Below are 13,199 nucleotides of genomic sequence, written 5' to 3' on the forward strand. Positions count from 1 at the left end.
TAAGGGTGGCTTTGATGGGGACTCTCATGTAAGGGTGGCTTTGATGGGGACTCTCATGTAAGGGTGGCTTTGATGGGGACACTCATGTAAGGGTGGCTTTGATGGGGACTCTCATGTAAGGGTGGCTTTGATAGGGACTCTCATGTAAGGGTGGCTTTGATGGGGACTCTCATGTAAGGGTGGCTTTGATAGGGACTCTCATGTAAGGGTGGCTTTAATAGGGACTCTCATGTAAGGGTGGCTTTGCTAGGGACTCTCATGTAAGGGTGGCTTTGATGGGGACTCTCATGTAAGGGGGGCTTTGATGGGCACTCTCATGTAAGGGTGGCTTTGATGGAGACTCTCATGTAAGGGTGGCTTTGATGGGAACTCTCTTGTAAGGGTGGCTTTGATGGGGACTCTCATGTAAGGGTGGCTTTGATGGGGACTCTCATGTAAGAGGGACTCTGATGGGGACTTTCCTTTAATGGTGGCTTTGATGGGGACTCTCATGTAAGAGGGACTTTGATGGGGACTCTCATGTAAGGGTGGCTTTGATGGGGACTCTCATATAGGGGGCTTTGATGGGGACTCTCATGTAAGGGTGACTTTGATGGGGACTCTCATGTAAGGGTGGCTTTGATGGGGACTCTTAGGTATGGGGAGCTTTGATGGGGACTCTTAGGTATGGGGGGGCTTTGATAGGGACTCTCATGTAAGGTGGACTTTAATGGGGACTTTGATGGGTCCAAGTTTATTTGGAATTTCTTTCCTTTGTTTTACTGATTTTTTTTTTTTGTCGTTCTAAATTATATCCTGCTGATTTAAAAAAAAAATCCAATCAAAACGTATTTAATAATAGAAAATGTGCATGTCGGAAACTTTTGTTTAGTTTCGGATGCATTCGTTTATTGAAGAATTTTATTTTAAAATATTTGTGATGTTGACCCGATTTGTTTTCAGAAATTGTTGTATATCTTCAGCATTCGTTTTGTATATTCCATGATCCGGGTGGGTTCATAAACGTTTTCTGTTTTTCAAGAAGATTGCTATATATTCAATATGTTATCAAATTGGATGGATTTGAATTGGAAGGATTCGATATTTTCTGTTGCTAATCCAACCCACCAAGAGAAATGGCATGAACTAATTGGATAATATTGACTGGTGTCATGTGCATCTGCATTAACGAATGGAAAGAATTTCGGATCCATTCATTATCCAAATCCAAATTATCTAATAAATTTGAAAATTTAATTAATTTCCCTATGGGCCAGAACTACTATCGCATCATGCAATGTCATCTAAGTGAAAGGAATGAAACGAAGGAATTAGGTAATTCCTATATAAATTGAATTTTTTGATTCATTGACATTCGTCACTATGTCCTTTGGTAGATTCATATACGGTACACCTGAATTTCCGAAAATTAAATCTTCATCCAAAAAAAACAGATTGAAACTAAATGCACGTGTCTATATATTTATTTTTATAGTGGTTGTAAACCTCAGAAAGGAATTATGAGCAAAGCATATCCCTCTATATTGTGTACTTTTCATTTCTTTCTCCTGCTTCCTTCCTCTTCTATCTGCATGAATCACTTCTCTGACAAGTTTTCCGGACACCAAGAGATAAAAGGTGACAGGGGAGGGATCTCCAGCAGATTGACAGCCTCAGCTCTGTTCCTGTGAAGTGTGTGAAGGGAGTGTGTTTCTTCCCTCCAATCAGGTGTCAGAGTTCTCCTCACTGAGCTCTGCAGAGTGTAACTTCAGATCTCCACACCCTTTTTTTTTCTCATAGTTCAGACAAACTTTGTAAATTCTTCACTTTGAATGAATGTAGAGAAAATAAAACTACAGATAAACAGGTACAACTTATGTAGCAGGATTAGTTTCATCTCTGTGTTTTACCTGAGGCCAGTCACTTCACTGGGTATATGTAAGGGTTTATAACCACCTTAACCTAAATTTAATTAAATGATTTATAGAACTGATTTTTTTAGCCCACAAATATTTGTAAAATAAACAATGTGGCCCTCGTACTGAAAAGTTTGGAGACCCCCTAATTTTGAGTGCAGGATCTGGCAAGCATTTTATTCTTTTGATGGACTGCCTGAACAGAAATTGTGAAAAAAAGAACACAATCTTGCGCCATCATGCCACATTAACCACTTCTGGACCAGAAGGATTTTCCCCCTAATGACCAGGCCATTTTTTGTGATTCTGCACTGCGTTATACTAACGGACAATTGCGCGGCCGTGCGACGTTGTACCCACAAATAGAGCTTTCTTTTGGTGGTATTTATAAAAAAAATAAAAATAGATGGTCCAGTAGCACTTATAGTGAAAACGCCTCCATCCCTAAATCATTAACATACAGAAAGGGAAGATTGCCCTGGGACTTTAGATGAGGAGAACACAGGTGGCCACTCAATGAAGTAAATGTAATCTCAATTTAATGATTAGTATCAAAAAAATTACATCATGTAACATGGTACATAAAATGTTAACCAAGCCAAACAAAGTATAGGCACAAATATAGTACATGCTTGAAGTTAGTAACTGTATTGTTGCATGCTTGTAAACAGGCATCTTAATAACTTTGACGCGTTTCCCGAGCAAACTGCTCGCTTCTTCAGAAATGGATGCACACATGCATGTCTGTGAAAAAACATATGCAGAAATAGTATTGTAACAACAATCCAAAAATGAGTTATTAATGATGTTTGCAGGGTACAAAACCCATGAAGGATCCCAAGTCAGGAACCCATACTTACCAGTTGGCCGGGCCTGGACAGCGAAGAGACACTGAACTCCAGTGGTGGCATGAATGCCTGACCCGGGAGCTGTTGGAAAGGTACCCAAAACCACCCAGCCGGGAGAGGATGAGGGACAGGGAAATGGTGGAGGTGTGTAGAATAAGGTGCCAGATGTCCATGATCACTGACTAAAATAAATATATGTAGGTTATAGCAATGCAAGAATCAACTGCATCATAAATATAAATATGTATTGAATGTACAGCAACAAGGAAGTAAATACGAGGGCTGATGCAGGGATCAGGGGAGGAAATGCACCCAAAAGTGAAACAAAATGCTAGGTATAAGCAGTGTGTAAAGCAAAGTAAAAAAAAACAATATGTACTGTATATATAAATAAATAAATAAATAAATAACTAATATATTGGTAAAAACAAAAAATACTGATTGGAAGAGATCAATATTGTACCGTGTGTGCTACAAACAAAAGGAGGGAACAAGAAAAGCAGTGGTGGTATTTGATCATCTGTGCGGTTTTGATCTTTTGCGCTATAAACAATAAAAGAGCAACAATTCTGAAAAACAATATTTTTCACATTCTGCTTTATAACATTCCCAATAAAAAAAAAATTAAAAATCTAATTTTTTCATCATTTTAGGCCAATTTGTATTCTGCTACATGTTTTTAGTAAAAAGAAAATCCCAATAAGTGTATATTGATTGGCTTGCGCAAAAGTTATTACATCTACAAACTAGGGGAAAGATTAATGTCATTTTCATTTCTTTCTTTATTTTTTTACTAGTAATGGCGGCGAGCAGCATTTTTTAGCGGGACTGCGACATTGTGGTGTACAGATCGGACACCTAAGTGACATTTTTGCCACTTTTTGGGGGTACCAGTGACATTACTACAGTAATCAGTGCTAACAATTTGCACTGATACTGTACTAATGACACTGGCAGGGAAGGGTTTAACACCAGGGGCAATCAAAGGGTTAAATGTGTCCCTAGGGGGTGCTTTCTAACTGTGTGGGGAATGGGCTTTCTGCATTAACACAGAGACCTGTGTTCCTAAATAAGAGGAACACAGGATCCCTGTATTCATAACTGAAAAAACAACGGTTTGCTGTGTTTACAATGGCAGACCGCCGTTCTGTCTCCACGAGGAGTGAACGCAGATGCCCGGCAGCAATCGCAGCCTCTGGACTCGCTGATTGGCTCCCCCTGTTGGCAATGGGTGCATGCGCGCGCCCCCACTAGCGGCCCCGTGAAGCGACGTGCAGGTATGTAATTTCATGGGACAAAGTCGACCTGTCGCAATAAAACTATGATGGCTGGTCGGCAAGAGGTTAATGATCATTTGAAAGAACATCAATTTATTTATTTTTAATTGCACAGTTAAATGTCTTGTGTGCAGTGTGTAAAGATATTAACTTATAAAAGATTGTATTAATATGCCTTATGATATTTCAGATATATATTTCAGTTTATGCCCATCCTGTGATGAAATGTGGGCCCTTGCATTTACATATTAACGAGCTAAGACTGACAACCATTCATCCACCTTGGTCAGCAGACAGCTATGTTTTGCATTTAGACGACATGTAAACACCTGTTCATTCATTCATTGGGACACTTGACAAAGTTAAGTCTGCGCATGGAAATTACGGACACCACCTAAACACATTTGACAATTGCTTGCATTAACACTTGACAGCTGAGTAGAGGAGGAACAGCCCTTGTCCACAAACACCATCTCAGACACAAAACACCTCACATTGACACAAATGCATGGCAAAAGCAAAGGCCCTTTCATGTATTGTTCTGTCTGATATGTAATTCGACTGATGAACTGTAAAACCGGTTTGGAGCAGTCTTTCCTGCTCAACAAATATGCTTTAAATATGAGCTTCGCATGCAATAAAATTAGTTGTGACTGCACTAAGTTTGAGTGCTGTGTGTCGTCATAACTCCCAGCTGGATGGAGGGTGAATTCATTATCTATTGGGAGGTTAGCAACTGAAGGGCTGTAATATCATCGTGATTGCCTCCTGACGAGAATTGAGCTAACACTTGCCAAAAATAAAAAGTTTGCTGCATTAAACCTTCAGCTATTGCAGGAAAGGACAATCTTGAAATTATACCTCAAGCTCTGTGTGGACTTTTAGGGAAAGTAGTAAGCCATCCATATGGAACAAGAGATGAGGATTCTGGGAAGTTGTATCTACACATTACTGCTCCCAAGACAGAATATTTACATTTTTGACAGTTATAGAAAATTACAGCTGGTCGCAATGTGCATGGAAATTTCTTCTTACATTACATTTGTAGCCAAATAAAAATATAGATATGCACTTTGTGATAGTTCCTCCACCCCAAACTCACTCATCCATGTCTTTATGGACCTTGCTTTGTGCACTGGTCCAATCATTTGGTGGAGGGGGGATTATGGTGTGGAGTTGTTTTTCAGGGGTTGGGCTTGACCCCTTAGTTCCAGTGAAGGGAACTCTTAAGGTGTCACCATACCAAGACATTTTGGACAATTTCATGCTCCCAGCTTTGTGGGAACAGTTTGGGGATGGCCCCTTCCTGTTCCAATATGAGTGCGCACCAGTGCACAAAGCAAGGTCCATAAAGACATGGATGAGCGAGTTTGGAGTGAAGGAAATTGACTGGCCTGCGCAGAGTCCTGACCTCAACCCAATAGAACACCTTTGGGATGAATTAGAGTGGAGACTGCGAGCCAGGCCTTCTCCTTCACATTAGTGCCTGACCTCAAAAATGTGCTTCTAGAAGAATGGAACATTATATACAGTATGTACAGTATATGCAGACAAAATATAGGAAAAAAGTGGGACTTTTTAGGCTCAGATGAGGTGGTCAGGAGACTTAAACGCCATACAAAATATATTTAAAATGCATTTTATTAAGTATCAATTTAAAAAAAGGCAAAAACCATGCCTAGAGACACACATATATAATGAACACATATATTAAAAATCAGAACACTACGTAGGTAACCAGATGGTACAAGTCTCAAAAAAGTTGGATATGGTCCCTGTGTTTTCCAACGCGTTTCGCTTGACTTCGCTTCTTCAGGGCTTAGGGCAGAGACCAGAGAACCAGCTAGTGTTCCGAATTGGTGCAGATCAACGATCCGGACACAATGTGTAGAAGATAATAATATGTCTAAATAGACATGGACCATATATCCAAATTATATTATAAGACGTATCGGTACATCTACTATATAGTGTTATTTCCTTCACATTAGGGCAAAAGATTTTAGGCAGGCAATCCTGTATGGATGGTATACAATATGCCCAGATATCCAGGTCTTCCGTATTTTTGTGTAAACTCAGGACGCTATATATAACGATCCCGGGTGTCCATAACTATATGGAAGGGACTTGTTGCCCCTTTACGTGTCCTCTCACAGCGTAGCCTGCCTGATGTAGAGTATATATATATATTTTTTTTAATTCTTTTAAATACATGCCATATAGAGTAGCAGTCTTTATTTACTTTCGATAACCAATTCCTGCAAGAGTGTAAGAGGTTATCAGTAAAATGATGTGCTAAGGGAATATCTAGACCTTTTGGTATCACTCATTTACGCACTACTATAACTTTATGAAAACATTAATGAGTTACTGTATCTCACACCTTTAATGCATTATTATTTTTATTAGTAAAGTGTGCACTCTGTGACGTGTTATGTCAATGTTATCATATAGATCAATTTTCAGGACCTATGAGAATGGAGAGGGACGTCATTGATATGACTTATATCACATCAGCTGTAGAGATGTTTATTTTTATTAGAGCCAATGATGTAGATGGACTCAGCATTTAAATTAAGTTTCTCCAAAACATTGCCACTGGGGTTATAGGGATTTTCCTTTATTAAATTTTTACTCCGCTTAGTAATGGGATGGTTCAAATTTTAGTTACAAGATTATGTTATTTGACATTATGTAGAGGAATATCTCATAAAATAATTGTTTTGCACTTTTATTAAGATGTGAGATTGATAATATACAATGGAAACCACTTCTATTTTCTTTTTTTCCCTTTCTTTTTTTTGTTGTTGTAATAAGCATAATACTAACTTATTGGGATTACAAATTGTGTGAGTTGCTATACTTCCATACACAAAATAAATTGCTAAATATCCTTTGCAAGTAAGGTATACAGTTAAAAAAAAAAAGGATACATTCCTTATAATAGTCGTCATTTGCTTCCTTTATGTAAAGCCTGATGTTTACAAAACTCAATAGCTTAAGCTGAAATTTTCACATACAAGTGAATGACTTACAATGGTGATATATACTTTATTGAATAGCTGAATTCAACGTTTTAGACAGGCCAACAAAGCCTCCAAGCAGAAAGCATTTCTTGTGCTGTCTCTTTAGACTGATAACCCATAATGCTCCAAGAATTCTATGTCATATTTTAAAGCCCTTTGTTTTTTGGCATCCAAAAAATGAATTACAAATAATGGTGTGTATCCCATGTCCTACAGGCCACTGCTTCACGTAAAAATTCTTTCTTCATGCCGTCTGATACCCAAAGCGGCAATCTACCAGTGCTGCTGGGGTTCTAAGCAGAAACTGTGAGCGTGAAGGTCTTGCCCCTCTCACCCTCACTTTGTGAATGGAGGAGGAGTGAATGAATGAATGACAAAATATTTGCTGCCCATTCACTGCACAGTGGCACAATAATCGATACATAAAGTTATGTTAATGGCGATAGGGGCAGGGGAGCAACACCATTCCTTCACACTACAGTCTCTGCAGCATCAGAAAAGTACCATTCTTGGCAGTATTCCAAAGCACGAAGGAAGGATTTTTATATTAAAGTGATTGTAAACCTTGTTACATCACTTATACCTATAGGTAAGCCTATAATAAGGCTTACCTGTAGGTACTGTGAATATATCCTAAACTTGCACAGTTTAGGAGATACTCAGAGTGCATACAGCCAATGATGTCATCTGCGCATGTGCCCTAAAGATCCGGCTTACCTGACCTTCAGAGCCTGTGCCACAAATAAGCAGTGACATCAACGCAGCTCCGGCCACTCATAGAGCAGGAGCCTGCGAACCTGGAAGAAACACCGGGGAAGATGTCAACCGTCTGAGGGGTGAGCGGGCGCCGTTGGAAGGGCTTCGTTCTAGGGTTCTTTTTTTTTGGGGGGGGGTTGCAACTTCTGTAAGCCATAGCCTGCAAGACATCTGACTAATGTTTTGGTGCTGTAGCCTCCCCACCAAAAAAAAAAAGATTGCTAAATCACAATACAATTCTTCTTGGCAATCTTCTTATAGCCTAGGCCATCTTTATGTAGAGCAACAATTCATTTTTTCAGAACCTCAGAGAGTTCTTTGCCATGAGATACCATACTGAACTTCCAGTGACCAGTATGAGAGAGTGAGAGCGATAACACCAAATTTAACATACCTGCTCCCCATTCACACCTGAGACCTTGTAACACTAACAAATCACATGACACCGGGGAGGGAAATGGATAATTGGGCCCAATTTGGACATTGTCTCTAAGGGGTGTACTCACTTTTGTTGCCAGCGGTTTAGACATTAATGGCTGTGTGTTGAGATATTTTGAGGGGACAGAAAATTTACACTGTTATACAAGCTGTACACTCACTGCTTTACATTGTAGCAAAGTGTCATTTCTTCAGTGTTGTCACATGAAAAGATATAATTAAATATTTACAAAAATGTGAGGGGTGTACTCACTTTTGTGACATACTGTACCCCCTTCTTGTGGTCCAATTTGGAGCACTTTGTTTCAGTGACAAAGAGAGAATAAGAGAGTGTTGGGATAAGACTTTGGCTACGAGGTGTACTTTTGGTGAGAGCTAATTTTTTAAACACATGGCTGAGAAATTTTAATTGACGTTTTTGGGCACATTTGTAGATGTTGTGGGCACATTTGTGGCATGACCACACAGATATCCCCCAAAGATATATAATATTGACGAGGTGGCACTCGGACAGGAGTGGTGTAAATAACAACCGGAAATGACGTTTCGCCGGAAATCGGAAGTCGTCATTCTCAGGACCCCAGACCAGAAATGACGACACAGCGTTCCGGAACAGGCTGTGGAAAGACGCAATATGCGGTTGTTATTTCCTGTCCAAGCACCACCTCGTCAATATTATATATCTTTGAGGGATATCTTTTATTATTTAATATATTGCAATGATGCCCCTAATTATTAATATTATCAACATTCCCAAATAGTCTTTGTTTGTTTCTGACCTTTGACCTCTGCCCCACTTCTGGTTTATCACCTATTTATATGGTGGGATATGCTGTGTGGTCACGTCCCCTGATGATGTCAGTTATGAAACATGTTGGGAGGAGCCTAACCACATGACGCTGGTGTCACATGCTACTGGAGGTCGGCCATTTTTTTGGCTTGAAACAAACCTACACCACACCTTTGCCATTTTCATTTCTATTGTATTGGAAACACTGTGAGTATGTGCAGGCTTTTATTGGTTTAAATAAATACTTTTAAGGATATCTGCATAATGATTGCTCTATTGCTTCCTTATGTATGCATATAACAAGACAAAAAGATTTCCAAGCTCTCCTTACAGACCAATCTGCGACCAACCGAATTGACCTGTCCAGCAGTACGCGTTAAAAACAGGGGTTTAGTTGCACACATTTGCAAATACATGCGTAAGCCACAGAGCCCCATCAAGGCACCCCATTATCTGTGGTCCTAACTCTAAATTCTGAGAGTCTACAACAATGGAAGCACATGCATTTAATGGACAGGTGTAGGACAGATATACCTGAGGGAAATCTTTTTGTCTTGTTATATGCATTGCCCTTCCAATGCTCCTTGCTGCAGAGACCAGTTACAGGTGTGGACAGTAACCAGTTTTTTTTTTTTTCCCTTATGTATGCACCCTGGAATCCATGCTCATGTGGATTATGTGATCGGATCTAAACGCTCAAGCGAATGATTTATGACTCTTCTGATCGGATCCAAATGCCCAAGTGATTGACATGTGCTATATCTGACTGCTGTTTATCTTGTGTCATCTGGTAAGAGGTCGCATGGTTTAGCTCTCTTGGTGGTGGATATATCATCTTCATCCTTCACAGTTTTCATGTATATCTCACTGGAGGATTATTTGGAATCTACATTTTGAGCGCTGCTATTTTATTTGATTGAGCTGTGGAAGAAGGATGAACTCTGCACTCTGTGTGTAGTGCACCTCTGAACTCTGTACGCAGCACACCCCTGAACTCTGCACTATGTATGCAGCACACCCCTGAACTCTGCACTATGTATGTAGCACACCCCTTAACTCTGCACTATGTACGTAGCACACCCCTGAACTCTGCACTATGTATGTAGCACACCCCTTAACTCTGCACTATGTACGTAGCACACCCCTGAACTCTGCACTATGTATGCAGCACACCCTTGAACTCTGCACTATGTATGTAGCACATCCCTGAACTCTGCACTATGTACGTAGCACACTCCCGAACTCTGCATGTAGCGCACCCCTGAACTTTGCACTCTGTACATAATGTACTCCTGGTATTTGATGCCCCTTTAAGACCCTCCCACAGTTAGTGAAATTTTGACCAACTTTGGGAGGGGGAGTCGTGGTTGAGTTCCTGCACCTTTTTTCTGAGAAAAAAAGGCCTGCCCATTACAGGTTGGGGATGGGAAGGGGACCTGTAAGTAAAAGTGCAAAAACTGTGTAAAACTGCAGCAGTAAAAGATCAGGTTTACTCCCTTGCCAGAACAGAGCTACAGAACAGAGCTGTAGAAATCTCAGAATCAGGACCTTTAGGTCCTGTTCACACCTCGCAATTTGGGATTGCAGGCAGAATCGCCACAATTCTGCCAGCAATCCCAAATTGCAGCAGAACACACAAAGCGCTTTCGGGTGCCATTATTTTTTAATGCCACCCCAAATGCAGTGCGATTGTGCCACCACTGTCATGTGACACAATCGTATGGAGATCGCGGCAAAAGGCGAGTTTTAAAAACGTGGTATGCTTGTTCAAAAAGAAGCATTCACTTCTTTTCAGGCAGCAAGCGTGCATTGGGCAGCCCATGAAGTGAATGGGCTGCCCTATGTGTGACCTGTGAATTCGCCTGCAAATCACTCAACCAAATTCACAAGCAGGAATGCAGGAATACAAAAAAGCAGCATTAGCTGGTAAAACATTTCCAATTTATTTATTTATTTCAGGTACTTATATATGTATTTTTATTTCTTTACTTTTTCTCCAAAATATCCCTTGACAAAATGAATCAAACCAAATATTGTCCCTAGGCTAAAGTCAGGCAATTTACTATTATTCGTCTCTGTTCTACAATTCACATTACCAATGTTTTCTTTTCATATGAAAATCGAATATTATTGGAAATGTTTATTCATTTTTTACACTTCAGTTACTCTTTCAAATGACTGTAAAATGATGATTGGAGACACTCAATGGGTCCTTTATAGAATTACATTGTGAGATTGTTATGAAAGATGTTGCAATGGAATGCATACTCCTTTAGGAATTAATAATTATTTCTTTTAAATTCAATAATTCTCTCTAGCGAGCTGTGTCTTTAATCAAAAATGCACTGATCCTTAGAATCACGAGCGGGTAATCATAACGTGAGGAATACTCTACTTTGTATTTTCGGTAAGGTCAGGCTTTATTCTCTTCTGAACTTTACCTGTGTTGATTCAGGGGTCCTGAATCATTCCGTCATAAGGAATTTAATTATTATGTTCAGTACTGATACTGGGAAAAAATACCTATATATAAAAAAGTAAACTAAATAATATAGATCACATGAAAAGTTGGCAAAATGACATTGGATTGCTTGAGGATGACTAAGATATAAAACAATAGAGCCTCTGTGACAGGTTGTACTATACTGTGAACTTACAGTGGTCTATGTATCCATTTTTTTTCACCTTAGTTTCAAACAATTTTCACCCAAGATTCAGTTTTTACTTAAAATTTGGATAGAAAAATGTGAAATCTTGTATAAACATTGAATAAATCTTGGGTACAACATTAATAAATTAGACCCCCTGGGCCTGTGAATCTGGACCAGGTTCTTTTGCTTTCTGATTAGTCAAAGATGATAGAGATTCATCCTGTGGGCAACCATACCAGGATTCTTGACCTTCCACTCCCACCCCCCACCCCCACTTACAGTTTCCTGAATCCCTTCTTCTCCATACTCTCCACACTCCCACCCCCCACCTGCTTAAAGTTTCCTGATCCCCTTCTTCTCCATACTCTCCACACTCCCACCCCCCACCTGCTTACAGTTTCCTGATCCCCATCTCCTCCATACCCTCCACACTAGTGATAAATCAATATATCGAGGGCCAATATACACTTTCCCCGATATATCGGAATCGGCCACCAAGGTGACTGATATTTTGCCGATATTTTGGGAAAGTGCTTGTACCGGAGTGATGCCTGCAGCTAGAGGCATCACCCCCGTACCGGCATCCATAGCCGATGGTCAGCTTTCTTGTAATGAAAACTGATGCGGCTGAGAAGCCACTCAACTGTCATTACAAGGAGTGGACGAAGGGACGCCCCCCCTCCCGCCGCCTTCCACGGCTTCTGCGGCTCGCTTATGCAACCAGCCTGCACGGCCGCCGAAGACCTGATCAAAGCCACATTCGGCTCTGATCGGGTCTCCATGTAAAAATTCGGAGGGATGTCATGACATCACTTTCGGGTACTCGGCGCCAGATTACAAAAAATGACAGCATTCAAAACGGTCAAACTTGGCGTTTTGAATGTTTTTAAGTGCAGAGGAGGGGTTTGGAGTCTTTTAGACCCCCAGATCCCTTCACAAGAGTACCTGTCAAGTGATTAAAAAAAAAAAATTTAAATGTACGAAAATTTTGGCCAATATCGGCCGATACCATTATGCAATGGTTAAAATTTCGGTATCGGTTTCGGCAATGAAAAAACGAGTTTGGTCGATCACTACTCCACACTCCATCCCCCCCCCCCCCGTTTTTTTTTTTTTCTTTTTCTGTGGAGAACAGAATGAGTATGCCACCATATGAAGGTGAGGAGATGACTCTGCTCCATTCAGCCCATCGTATGTACTTAATCGCTATATGTCTGCTTTTACAATTCTTACTGAAGCACATGCCTTTACACCTTTTGTCTGTTAGCATGCTGTACATTATTTGCCATGGGGCTTATCCTAGTTTTTTTCTTTTTATGTTTGTGTAAACATACATTAGGTATACATGGATCAATGTGGCATACTGCCTGTTTTTGCTTTGTTTTTGTTTTTTTTTATTCCTGATTATCAAATCCCATTTGTACGATAAAAACTTTAAATAAAGAATTAAAAAAAATGGATAAATAGATGCCACAGAATATTATTTTAAAAGAAGATACCACTTAAATTACAACAATT

Source organism: Pelophylax lessonae (genome assembly GCF_965119305.1).
Source record: "Pelophylax lessonae genome assembly, chromosome: 5".
Classification (NCBI taxonomy): domain Eukaryota; kingdom Metazoa; phylum Chordata; class Amphibia; order Anura; family Ranidae; genus Pelophylax; species Pelophylax lessonae.